Source organism: Triticum aestivum, chromosome 2D, assembly GCF_018294505.1.
Source record: "Triticum aestivum cultivar Chinese Spring chromosome 2D, IWGSC CS RefSeq v2.1, whole genome shotgun sequence".
Taxonomy (NCBI): Eukaryota; Viridiplantae; Streptophyta; class Magnoliopsida; order Poales; family Poaceae; genus Triticum; species Triticum aestivum.
This window is the reverse complement of record NC_057799.1, coordinates 468115554-468129602: the sequence shown is the minus strand read 5'-3', so window position 1 is coordinate 468129602 and position 14049 is coordinate 468115554. Positions and strand designations below refer to the sequence as shown.

At 45.1% G+C, this 14049-nt stretch overlaps 1 long non-coding RNA gene across 3 annotated transcripts; it reads right to left on the bottom strand.

The window, feature by feature from the left end:
- Positions 1–808: 808 nt before the first annotated feature.
- On the bottom strand, positions 809–5581 carry LOC123049589 (uncharacterized). Of its 3 annotated transcripts, XR_006423617.1 has the most exons (6): positions 5349–5581; positions 5137–5162; positions 4972–5039; positions 2256–4194; positions 1762–2159; positions 809–1686 (listed from the first exon to the last, which is right to left on the bottom strand). It is a non-coding gene; the product is annotated as an uncharacterized lncRNA (long non-coding RNA). The 3 variants fall into 3 exon arrangements; XR_006423615.1 differs by having other exon boundaries at positions 809–2159; XR_006423616.1 differs by lacking the exon at positions 1762–2159 and having other exon boundaries at positions 4153–4194.
- Between the last annotated feature and the right edge of the window lie 8468 nt (positions 5582–14049).

Genomic DNA, 14049 nt, shown 5'->3' with positions numbered 1-14049 from the left:
TAGAGGTACAGATCACGTCAATGAGAGTCGCTACACATGAACATTTGTCGGAAGAAAAATTAATACAATTACGTTTCAATGAATTGGATAGACTAGAAGGAAGGCGACTTCAAGCTTTGCAAAATCTTGAGGCATACCAAGCCAGGATGTCACGAGCATTCGACAAACGAGTCAAAAGAAGGTCGTTCAAACAAGGAAACCTAGTACTTGCGGTCATCCGTCCTATGAATATCACGTGACGGATGAAAGGAAAATTTGAACCAAAATGGGAAGGTCCCTTCGTCATAAAAGAGGTTTATTCTAGCGGCGCATACAGAATCATATCACCAGATGGGGAATACTCACCGGCACCGGTAAATGGGAAATTCCTTAAGCGTTACTATGCATAAAAAAATAGACTCCATACCCTCACGAGTCTAAACTGGGGCACATAAGAAAAAATATATACTCCATACCCTCACGAATCTAAACTAGGGCACACAAAATAATTACTCCAACAACTTACGAGTATAAACTGAATTGCAAAGAAAATAAATCATCGAGCGTACTCTATAACCTCACGAGTCTAAACTGGGGCACACAAAAAACGGTCCAATAAACTTACGAGTCTAAACTGTGGCATAAATTGTTATTTTTACTCCAACGACTTATGAGTATAAACTGCGATGCAAAAAAAAAAAACTCCACACCCTCATGAGTATAAACTGGGGCACACACAAAAAAATGCTCCAATATCTTACAAGTTTAAACTATGACGTAGATATTAAACACAGAAAAAAAAGGCTTCGAGTCATAAAAAGGGGGGAAATGTAAATAAATAAAGGTTGCAACATGAAATGTATAGGGTCACTTAAGCTAGCTCATGCGCTAGTACAGAAAGTCCATACCAAGGGGCCTAGCTAAATAAAAGTGTTGCATTGTCCTCAAGCATACGTGAATGAACAAACGACATGGCTGAGATAAGCAAAAGGAAAATGGGTAAATAATAAAGGAAAGCAGAAAAGGGGGTTTCAGTTTGGCACAGAATGCCAATTCTTTAAGTTGCGATGATGCTTGCAATGTCATCGCCCAGCGAGGATACCTTCTCTTCAAGAACCTTCAATTCCTGAACACCTTTCACATTGATCTCAAGCAATTTTTCACGCAGCTCCTTGGCTTCAGATTGCTTGGCTGATTGTTCCGACTCCAGCTGCGTAATGGCTTCATCAGTCGCCTACAACGTGGAGGTAGCTGCCTTCAGCTTCGCACCAAGGTCTTCCACGACATTCTCCTCTTCTTCACGCTGCTTCTTCAAGGCTGACATTTTCTTTGACGTAGCTTTCAAAGTGTCTCCCAACAATCCACTTTCCGTCTCCGCTGCATTAACAGCTTCAGCCTGTTTCTGAGAATGATCAGCAATTCCTTTGCGGGCTCCTTGCATTTCACTTGAAAAAGAAATGAGTTTTTGCAAGTCAGTGCGAACAGTGGCAATTCGAGGAACAGTATCCCCGGTCGGCAGCATCAAATAGACTGCTTGAAGAATGTCATCGCGCTGAGGATCTGCAATAGTGGAATCATTTAAGCCTTCGATGGCCCTCGCCAACGCCTTATCGATGGTCTCTACAAAAAGCTCAGTGATAGAAGAAACGTCCGTGGATGGCATCGCCAACTGAGTGGATGTTTCCTCGTCCACAAACGGAGCGTCCTCTACAAAATAAATAAATTATCTTGCAAACAAAATAACAGTATAGCAAACACATGAATAAGAGCTATATAAGCTACCATGTGTAGAGGCGGACAGAGTGTTTAAAGCATCAGCTGTTGGAGGTAGGTTTAAGTCTGGACGTGGCGAAATAATGGTAGGATCAGAAGTCGAGCCCGATACACTATAATCATCCACGATTAAATTATCTGGTCACGTAGCTAGACCATGATCTATGTCTCCACTTAGTACCCCCATCGAGTACTGCACCGCTAAGGTCACCCACGTGGAGAGGCACATCCAATTCTATTGGACCAAAATCATTCTCAACATCAATGGTGTTAATCTTTCTTCTGATAGCAGGCCTTGCGTCCTCCAAAGAGCTATTTTCAGTCATGTGAGCTTCTTCTTTCCCATCAGTCAAAGTCTTTTGGACAGAAGAAGAGCATGCGACAGCATCCTTAACCTTTCACTTCTTCTATTAAAAAGAGATATAGAAAAAATGAGACAAAGAAAGGAGCAAACGAACTATATATGGTAGTACCAAATATATATATAGATGTATATATCTCACCTTTTTAGAGTTGATTAAAGGTTCATCATTCGAGAGAAAGCCACACAGAATGGGACGCCAATGGTCCATAATTCTCTTTTCATTCAATTTGATGGCTGCAATATGCTCTTCCTTACCCCTGGCGGAGACTTTCTTTATAACAACGAAATCATTTTCTGAAAGCTTGCGAGGAACTATGTACTCCACTCCGTGTTTCAGAAAATTACGTTTCTACGGATTATAATTCGGACCATTCGAAATGCCCGGATGAAGAGTATTGAAAATGTTTTTAAATGGTTTCATAAATCCCACCCACCAGTTGTTCCAGGCCATAGAAGAAAATGCCTCATGTGCATCATAAAGAAGGTACTGGAACTCTCGTTGGTCTGAGCGTAACAAATGTGACCAATACGCATATGCAACTCCAGTATCCTCCTTTGTGTACACGCTGACCAACGGAGCATAGGGCACTTGTTGTCTCAAAGTAAGTTGTCGTGGAACTCGATCGGGATGATATGGCTCGGCTATGCAAAGATCATCAACATCAGTAGCACGCCTCCATGGAAGCATACCCCGATGGGAAGAAATGGTGAAGGACCTTTGCAACTGATCCACCCCGACTAAGTTGTTTGGAGTATAAGGATTCCAAAAAATTATTGGCTTGGTCATCAAGGAAAGTGCGTGCCTTAGCGGGACTGAATCTTGTGGGAACCCGAAACATAGTTTTAACCATGGTTGGTTGCATCGGCAATTGCTTAACATCTGGAAGATGTTTCCCTTTCACTTTGTCCTTATATGCCTTTTTTATATAAAGACCCATCCACCCTGCAATATAATGCACTGGCCGAATTCTCTTCTCATAAGAGGGAGCAACAGGGAGCATACTGATCCTTCTAAGAGAATAAAATAATGAACAAAGTGCTGAAGGAGCCAAAGAGATCTTGCGACCGGAAATGATCCAAGAGGCCATAAGAAGGACACCGGGCCGAATATAAGGCCCCCCGCCAAGAACCACGTAAGAGCAAAGCCAGTGGGCTATAGAAGCTGCAACATATAGGTGTTGTTCTCGAAGGGAGGTGAAAATGAAGTGCGCTCTCGTTTGTTATAGAAATTGTCACACCAAACTTGAAAAGTCACACTGCCATTTTCACGGCTGAGCTGATAGAATTCTTCTAAAAGGCCAGATAAAAAATCTGGGAACAGAAGCTTTGAAGGTTCTAGGTCATCTATAGTAGGAACATATTCCTTGTATGGATCTCCAACTAAGGGAAGACCCGACATTAGAAGCATGTCAAGCAGGGTCACGGTGCGTTCACCAGATGAAAAAAGGAAGGTATTTGTTTCTGGATCCCATCTTTCCAGTAGTGACCTTAGTAACGAATCTGAAACTTCATATTCACCGAGGGAGCAATAAATGGCCCCGTATATGTAATCTGAGTTCTCCTCTTCTCCTTTCAAACAAAACGAATGGTTATTCAAGACGGAGACGCCCCACTCAACATAGCCTTTGGGTTGCGGAACATACTCGACTGGGTGACCATCCCAACCTAGACCTTTTGCTACCATCCTGGTCCCTAGGGTATAGGCTTCATGATCAGGCTTAGGATAGGGTGCTAGTGGATGAAAAGAATAATTACTAAGAGTAGAACCCACATTCCAACCATGAGGATGGCGCGTCAAATCCACATGTGTGAGCACCTGCTGTCTGATCACTATGTTGACCCCTTCACTAGTAGTAGGCTCATATAGATGCCGCTCAGTTAACTGACAAATCGATAGTGCAATGGAAGGAACAGACCCTTCACCATGCGCCATCTATATGTAAAAAGGCACAAAATGAATACGATGGCATGTATATGTGTAAAAGAAACGCCTAGTTAAATAAGAAAAGAAGAAGGGAAAGTCAATATGGTGTTACCTTTATTAGCAATTATTCTCGGCCAACCATTCAATACTTTCCCTGTATGTAAAACAAAAAGAGGGAACACTTTAGTAAATAAAAAAACATCACACCCAAGCATAGGTTGTATATGTTATGATGTGTTTGTTGTGAAAAAACAAAACATATTTTTGACATAATATATGTGTGACACTTATAATTGTCTCCACCGTCGTACGACGGACCAAGCCCACATAGGGACTCGCCGGGACACCCACCATGAGAAAAAACATATTGCTAGCATAATAAATATACATGGCACTTGTAATCATCTCCGCAGTTGTACGATGGACCAAGCCGATATACGGACTTGCCGGAACGCCAACCGAAAAAAAATCCTATTTTCGACATACATGCTATGCTTGTTGTTCTCAACGGTCGTTCGACGGACCAAGCCCATATTAAAAAAATGGCTGAACGACATTCGTGAGGAAATTGTTGCGTAGGTTATATAAAAGAAAATCAATTAAAGATTAAAGAAATACTAACATACATCGGTCTTCACGGCTGTATGACGGACCAAGTTCGTACAAACTTGCCGGCATGCCAACCGTGAGAAAGATGTAAGTCTGTATCTTAAAGCCAGCATCTTATATCTAAAAAAATGATCTTGACAACGATACATCGATCAAGTTCGTATATAGCTTGCCGGCACGTTAATGTGAAAATAATAATTCTGCACACTTATGGTACAAGATGCACTCCTAAGATAGATTACGTGCATGGATCCATTTACAGACCATTCATCTAATCTATGAGGCTGGTACATGCATAAGAAAAAACATGGGGGGGTAGTACCTAATCAGAGAACAGGTATACGTCCGAAATCAAATACGATTGTTCCGCCAGATCGTACCCCAACCTTCCTACAATATTAGAGGAACAAAAAATAAAGGGGCAATTAGAGTACATAAGTCATGTACGTGCTTGTAGTATGTATGAGTGAATTAATCACAAACTTACCAGCATTTGGGTTTAAAAGTTCAGATCTGTACTCCAGCGAAAGCACATCTCACGAGGGATTAAGAAAATAATTTAGCACAAAGGAAATAGTGGACTAATCAATCAAACAAACTTAGATGCAAGAAGGCAAGGAAACCGAAAGGTAAATCTCAATGCATGCGGGGATGAGACGCAAGGGCAGATGCTATCAATGTCTCAATCGCGATACGTACCCGAAGTTGGCCGAAGAACAAGTCCGATCAAGATCGGCAAAGCGCCGTAGTTACAAGCAAACCGCAGCCCAGAGGATATGAAAATAGAAGAAAATACGCTTGGTTTGTTACTACACGGACGGCAAGAGAGATGCTCGCCAGTACGTGGATGGGATATCGGCAGTAGAAGCTAGCTTTGGATAACTTGTTTTTAAATCGCAAGTCCTTATCCTTGAGGATCTCAACTAATTTCCAACCTGAGCCAACAACCCTTCAGGATTAAGTCCTTATCCAATTAAAGGATCATAACAGACTTTTAAAATAACGCACGTACAATGCACCTGGCCGAACATCAAGCCGGCTGCTTTAAAGCGTGCTACACCTCCAACGCTAAGCCAAGTCATAGAAGAGCGCTAAAAAAATACATATACTTTCGAGCTCTTAATCCGAATCAAAATAAATATATGTGTTCGCATTAAGATCTCGAGGGGCATCTGTTGACACTGATTTCGGCCAAAGTGAAACACGGTGCTTAGATATTATTCCAATAAAATCATTTACATAAAATGTTAAAACAAAATATTGAATCACTGGATACGTGGATAAAAATTATCATGTTGAATTTCCGTCGCGCTGCTCAATATAAAATAACAGACCCGAAAAATAAAAGGAAAGGAGCCATACCGTCGCATAAATTAGAGGACATATGACTTTCGTACACATACGCCAGCATCAACGGCGAAATTCCGACGTTGGCACAAATCCACGGACGCTAATATTGCCAAATATTATATTGTATTTACCAGCATTATTATTCCATCACCGCTAAAAAATATTGGCACGATAATGTTCGTGTAAAATAATATAACACGCAATGATGTGTAAAGAAAATTGCAAGCCATCATATAATTATTAACGAAAAATGTTGTCCTGTGTCACAATAATTAATTTGGCCTAGCTAGCCCAGTCATACATATGGCTACGTACATGTATGGTGCAAGTATGAGCTACGTGCATGCATGTGTTATGCATGGGTAAATTATGCGGCAAGATTAAAAGCTAATTAAGTAATTAGCCAGCCCATGGCCACAAACACGTATGGCCCTGCATGCATTAAACGTATTATAGTCAGCTGGGCCCATCCAACTAAACTCTCAAACCCATTAAAAAAAATGATCGTATAGGAGAAATCCACTCGGCTAAGTTTTCTGCACGATCTGAAGAACGTGGGCAAGCTCCCACGATCCCACGATTGTAGACGTGAGCGCATCCAGCTGAAGGCTTCTGCTGCTCTCTCCGCTCCTATAAATACCAGTCAGACCATCTGTTGCGGCTGACCGCTCATTATTCATCAATCCATCCATCACTCACGCACATATACATACGCTGCTAGCTTCGTCGCCTCCGGCCGTCCGCTCGCCGTTGTCACCGCCGGCCGTCCGCTCGCCGTCGTCTACACACTCGTCGCCGGCCGTCCGCTCGCCGTCGCCGACCGTCCGCTCGCCGTCATCTACATATGTCGCCGGCCGCACGGCTCAGCATCTGCACCGCCCACAAACTGCTCCACGCCGGCTATGCTCGTCCGCATCACTTCCTCACACGCAAGGTGAGAATACATGGCTACCTCCTTGCTCCCTTCTTGATGCATTCCTCTTGACCATATGTCTGAAGTAGTTGGTGTTCTACGATCGCTCCATATAGCACACCTAGTTTGGTCTCATGGGGTCTAGCACCCCTTGTTGATACAAACCATGGTTAAATTATGATCATCTTGTTTTGGTCTCATAAGATCATGCATCTCATGTTGATACAATTCAAGAATAAGAATATGTTCCTTCTTGTTTTGGTCTCGTGGTGCTCTTGCATCCCATGTTGATACAATTCAAGGTTAAAATATACCCATTGGTGATCCTTCTCTTTCAGCGTACACCTCATATATGTTCGCTTCTACCCAAGTAATTTGTGCTTGATTCGGTCTCATGGCGATCTTGATACCATGCTGATACAAATCAAGATAATGCATGAGATGCCTAGTGGTCATATATCACTCCTCAATCCTATAATTATGCAAACTAAGTGCACACGATGCAACTAAAATTCTTCTTGTTTTGGTCTCACGGTGATCTTGCATCTCCATGTGGATACAAGTCTAGACCAAAAAATTATGCTCATCTTGTTTTGGTCTCATGGTGATCTTGCGTCCCATGTTAATACAACTCAAGAATAAAAAGATGTCCATCTTGGTTTGGTCTCACGGTGATCTTGCATCCTATGTTGATACAAACTAAGGATAGAAATAGAAATAAAGCTCATATTGATTTGGTTTCATAGAGTCCAATTTTGTTCTAGACCCTAAATGCATCAATATATGGTGTAAACTTGGTGCATGTGGTTATATGTTCATTAGTCTCAAGAAGTAGCATCATATGCTCGAATTTTGTACTAGTGAAAACCCATGTGAAACAAAGCCATGCACAGATGATAACTAAATATACATGACTTTTGCTCTCCATAGTTTAGGTTCATATATCCATACTTTGAGAATTGTCATATACTTCATCATGTCCATGCAAAATATAAACTGATATATACTTCTATTTGGTTACACTAAGAGCATACAGTTTGTGCTACGTTGGTGATAATACAAGCAAGAATAAATCAACATACTTCACTTGGTTATACTACACGTGGGCGCAATATTTCTACATGATGTTAGTACTAATACAAGTGAAGTAAAACTTCATAAAAATATTCTCATGCACCGCAAATCCAAAGTCATATAAATACTTGACTAGATTCATTTAGTCGCATGCCCATATATGATATGTTTGAGACTAGCAAAACTAGTATTCACGCATAACCCATATGTCATAAAAGAATCCCTCATACAGATTAAAATTAAATCATGCATTCCTTTCATATAGGTGAATGCATCCACAAAATTAAAAGATAGTTAATATAGGTTTCCTCTATTTTCACAAGGTATGGAAGGCCAAGTGCAGCAGTTTGTGACTTTTCGCTTTGGTGACCTATGGCTTGATGTGCCAATTGGTCCTATCGTGACCTCACTAAGTGAAAGTTGGAAGACTACTGCTGCATCTCCAGTTGTATCAGATCAAGAGGAAGTCACTTCTCCACCAATGGAGAGGTTCACACCTGTTTTGTCACACCTGTTTCTTGCAGCGTGGCTGTACGTATGTGTACACAATATGGATGAGAGCGTGTGACATGCTACGTCGATGGTTCTACTATGACACCTGCGCTCCTTACTCGGCCACTGGTGATCGCTGCATAGAGAACGATCGGCCACTATGTATGTACACGTTCGCGACCAGACAGATAACTCTACGTACGCTTCGACCTGGTGGGTCCCAGCTACTAGGGGGCAAGGAGGCACTTCCTTCTATGTGAAGATGTAGCTAGTGGGTCCCAGCTGTCTGGGAGGAAACATTTTTTTCATGAAATACAAAGGCCCTTCCAGTGGGTCCCTGCTGTCAGGTGGAGGAATCATTATTTTGCACGTAATAAGGAGGCACTTCCTTGCGTGAGGCGGTGGACACAGCGGTCAGCCTCCATGTGCAGTCCTCTTCCGATGGATGTCATTCGTTGATCACGTCGCACCAAGAGCACTAGGGCGGTGGACGATGGCGAGGCCTAGGAAGGGAACGACCCGGAGCCGGAGAATACTTGACAGTTGTTTCCCACACGAAGGGGAGTACGAGGGTTTACTGGTTCGTCTGCGATCGCCGAAGAATAACAGGAACTGTGGGTGACTAGAAGGATCGCCAGGCTAGCGATACGAGTAGTGTTGGGCGATTAGGCCTGCGCGGCAGCACAACCGGCCACGGGAAGCATGAGCAGGCAGTACGGCCGGTGCTGGTTTGTGCGGCTGGAGCAAGAAGACCAGAGGTTGAAGAAGCAGCACGTCCATTGGATTTACATCATACGGTCACTACACTAGAATTGTTTATTGACTACGTTGACAAAGCCCTGCGTCCACATCAACTTAGTAGGCCCACAAGTCAGCCTCCAAATCTGATGGGTCCCAGGTAGCAGGGGGAGGAATCATTTTTTGCGCGTAATAAGGAGGCACTTCCTTGCATGCGAAGATATAGCTAGTGGGTCCTAGCCGTCAGCGGGGGTACGTTTTGTTTGCGAAATATGGAGGCCCTTGCGGTGGGTCCCCGCTGTCAGGTGGAGGAATCAATATTTTGCGCGTAATAAGGAGGCACTTCCTACTCGCAAAAAAGGAGACACTTCCTTCAGTGCGACCGTAGACCCAGCTGTCAGCCTCTCTACGTATAGTCCTCTTCTGATGGATGTCGTTCGTTGACCATGTTGACCACACTGCATCGAGAGCACCAAGGCGGTGGACAACGGCAAGGCCAAGGAAGGGAACGACTCGGAGCCGAGGAAGACTCGGTAGTTGTTTCCCAAACGGAGGGGGTACAAGGGTTTACTGGTTCGACTGCAGTGTGAGGTTGCCGTCGCTGGAGAATAACGGGAGGTGTAGGTGAGTAGAGGGATGGCCAGGCCAGTGATGCGAGTAGGGTGGGGCCGTCAGGCCTGCCCAGCAGCACAGCTGGCCATGGGAGGCGGGAGCAGGCGGTTCCGTCGGCGCTGGTTTGGGCGGCTGGAGCAGGACGATCAAAGACTAAAGAAGCACGATTGCCGTTGGATTGACATCTAACGGTCTGACGTTGGTAGAGTCGATTGTTGACTAAGTTTCTTTTTTTGAGAAACCTTGTGTATGCATGAACTTAGTAGGACCACAAGTCAGCCTCCAAATTCATGGCAGACAACATGCAGTCCATTTTCTATTTTTTTAATAATTTGCAGCCAATTTGCTAATTCTCAAGGAATTTATTATAGCCCATCTTCTGCCCAGGACGATGTTCAAAAGTTCAACTTAGTTTGCATATTTCGGTGGAGTCTGAACTATTATAATCCAGAAATGATAAACATTTATTTTTTAAGAACTTATTGATTTGCCAAATAAAATATAGCTTTATTTTTGCAAGCTAATAAGACATGGGACAATTGAGTTGGTTTTAGGGAAAACTAGTGGTAAAAAATCAGCGGTGGGAGGGAAAACAACAAAAAAATGAGGATGTAAAGATGAAAAGGGAACTTTACATATTTTCAATATAATAATATATGTATATGAACTAGTAAAACTAAAGGTAGAGATCAGAAAACAGAAGTAGGAATGGCGTTTTTAGAGGAAAATAGAACTGGGCTGTGCGTTTTCTTCAGTAAAAAACCTGCATGTGGATGTTCTAAGAGAAAATATAACTAAGGCTGGCGGGCTAGAGTGCAGTTGATACCTGCTGGATCTATATGCCCCATTGTTGTCATGGGCTGGTCCTGTTAAAAGCAAAACCAAGCCTGGGTAGTCTATAGCCCAGTTAATAGTTGCTCGACCTCAAAAAACAATATACCTGCTGGATCCCAGTTATCAGTCTGTACTTGTAGAATTCTCTCATTTATTGACTACGTTAAAAATTTCATGGGTTTCGCCGTCTCAGACGTCAGCATTATTTTTCCAACGTGATAATAAGTGCATGCACTTGCTTGCGTACGGCCATGGACCTGCTGGTTCCGTACGGTTAGGCTCTGTATGGACAACCGTCTTGTGGTTCCACGGATGAATTTCATGCAAATCGGATGATTTTCAGTGAAACCGGACTAAATTCACTACATTTTACATATTTCTTTTATTATGGAATATTTTACGTATTTCAACTAATAATAACTGACTAGGCCTTTTTTGAGTCCATGGCTGTCGTGGCACTTAACTGTTCTGGAAGGCCCAAATCCATCGCTCCTCTCTTTTAACAATTTGGAGCCGGGCTTGGCGTGCCACAGCCCAGTGCCGACATGCTGTGTCAAACTATCAACCTACGAAACCGGATGGATCCCGTGCATACTCGAAGATGTAAAAAATTTGGAGAACTGGGAATTCAAACGACAGATGCTTATGCTACCCATAAAAAAATCAGGTGCCTGAAAATTGATTTCGAAAAAAATGATTCTGCTTTATATCCACGTCGACCCTCAACTTGATGGTTGAAAGAAAATGCCAAGTTCATACTGGAAGAGCCGTAATAACAATACGAACTTGCAGACGACCAGGTAGAACAAGTACCAATACCAAACTAACTTATAATCTTTTTAGTCCTGGCCCTAGTGTTCGTCTGGTAGAAAATCTTGCAGACGACCAGATCCCGCTCGTTCTCTTGCTCCAAGTCCCCGAGGTGGTACTGGTGCATCACCCAGTTGGTCCTTTGGTGGTCGAAGTTCTTGTTGGTGTACAACACCAGAACCTTGTTGCTACCTGTCTACCGGCCATTGACCATCACCGGCAAGGTATTGCTGGTCTTGTGCCACATCGCGTGCATGCCGCACTCCGGCTGTAGCTGGCGACGCGTCTGCGTGCCCCTTTTGAACACCCTGGAGTTGCATTGGAAGAAATGCTTGCTTAGGCCACCTAGTGTGATACCTGCAGTATTGGCGAATACAAGTTTTAGGGTACGTAGTTGGCATTTTCATAACATCTTTGGCATGTTGCAGTCACTTGGTTCACTTTTTATTAACTATCAAATTGTAGTTGCTTCACTAGGTCTGCGTCTAAAAAGAAAATTAGAGGTATAAACAAAGGAATATATTTGTGCAACTAGACGGCGGATCGGTGTCTCACCTAGAAGTTTCTCAGGATGGGTATAGCATATGCCGTGCTCGCCGTCGATGGTCGGTATGAACAAATCGATGAGAGGGCGAGATCTCGCGCTGTCAGCACTCACTTTGGCCTCAAGGTGGTCGATCAGCTCCTGATCCGTGGGATCGAACTTGACGCCAGCCGACAGCACCGGCCAATACTTCTTGGACTTGCATCGGTTAATTCTAGTTAAATGGTACTCAATGTATGATCAAACAACTATTTGAGTAAATGATGAAAGATTTTGACAGATAAGTGCCACTCTAAATCTGAAGTCCACAATACCAGAACAAACTAGGGTCTCGGCTTCATTACTACATGCATACTCTAAAGACTTGAGAACCCCCATAAAGATCGAAATTATCATATAGGGTGATGGGACGAATACTCACATGAGCGGCCTCGCTGGTTCCTTCCTTCATCCGGCTAGCTTGAATAGCATCCTTGTTGGGATCAATTTTTTCAGCGTCTTCCTTTTGACTACTTGCAATGAAGTATAGCATCTCTAGTAGCTCATTTTTGGCATTCTAGGAACCAGGGTACCCAGACTTGCCTACCCGCGGCCCACGGCGTGGCTCCATCGGCAGCCCGGTGCGGCCCGTCTTCAGCCACTTCAAGACAAGACCCTCGCGAGGGGCCAAGCCTCGCGAGGCGGACGGCGCCAAGACCTCCAGAGGGAGCGGCCTCCTCAGGCTGGCTCCTGAGGAGAGGAGATTCCTATGCAAGCACCCACCTCACGAGGTCCAGATGATGCGAGCCATGACAACCAAGGCCAGGCGGGTGCCAGCGGGCGCAGAGCATCAGGTTTCCTCTTTGGTGCTAAGGGAGCAAGTGCAGGCGCGGAGTCCCGAGGAATCAGCTAAAGGTTTCCATTCCCGCGCTACAAGACCAAGACCGCCAGGGCGGCAGGGCGGATGTCATTGCCGAGCCCACGATGGTGTCACAAGCAGGAGCTTTCAAGGCGAAGACCACCTTTTGTCAGGATAGGATGTACTTCTTGTCCCCTTTCAAACTGGCTGTTGTGGAGTCCCTTCCCACCTACATTTGGGGGAAGAGGACCGGGGCCTCTATATATATATAGGTTAGCCACCACCAAGGGAGGGTATCCGGGATCCAAACCCTCACCACCACATACCCAAGCCTCAGGAGCTTGCTCTTCCTCTGTACTAGTTCATCCTGAGCCCCCCGCGAGGCTAATCCACACCAAACCAGGACTAGGGTTTTACACCGCAAGGTGGCCCAAACCCGGGTAAACTGATGTGTCTATTTCCTTTCAAGTTCATCGAGCTAGGCTGTGAGAGCGGCGAGTTGGCAGCCTAGGGAGGTTGAGTTCTTCGCACACGCCCCTGAATTCGAACCTTTCTCGGGTTTGCGGAGCCCTGAATCCAACATTTGGAGCACCAGGTATTGGCGTGTCGAAGCTTTCCTTCCGTCGGTTGTTCCGCCGCTGTTCCACCGTCCTCATGGCCGATGCTCGTCGAGTTTGTCCTGAGTGTCGGGCTGCCCTCGCCGCCCGTGTCGCCCAGACATCACCTGTGGGTGACGGTGCCCCCTGTCATTCCTCGTTGTTGCAGCCCTCCGTGTGGCTTGATGGATGCACCGCCACTCCACTACTGACTCTGGCCGCTGCTTTGTCTTCCCACACTCGTCGCGGGCCGGCGAACGTGCAGGCTACATTGCTCATGCCACATGAGCTTCTGTGCTACCGTCCGGCCGACGACCTCTACGAGGACTGGCTGGACCGCATCGCCGAGCTCGTCAGTGCCGCTGGAGAGGCCCCTGCACAGAGCCAAGGCGTGGGGCCCCTCGGCGTGATCCGGTGCGCAGGGAGCCAGCGCGCGACGAAGAAAGCTGCCAGGTGGTGCAGCAGCCTCAAGAAGAGGTGCGTGCACTCCCAGCACCGTCGCGGCAAGACTGAGTGTTGCCCGAGGAGGTGGCGGGCTCGCGCCAAGACCAGGCTCCCCCTCTGCGACGGGCTGCCGTGAACGCAGCAGGCTGCCGGGC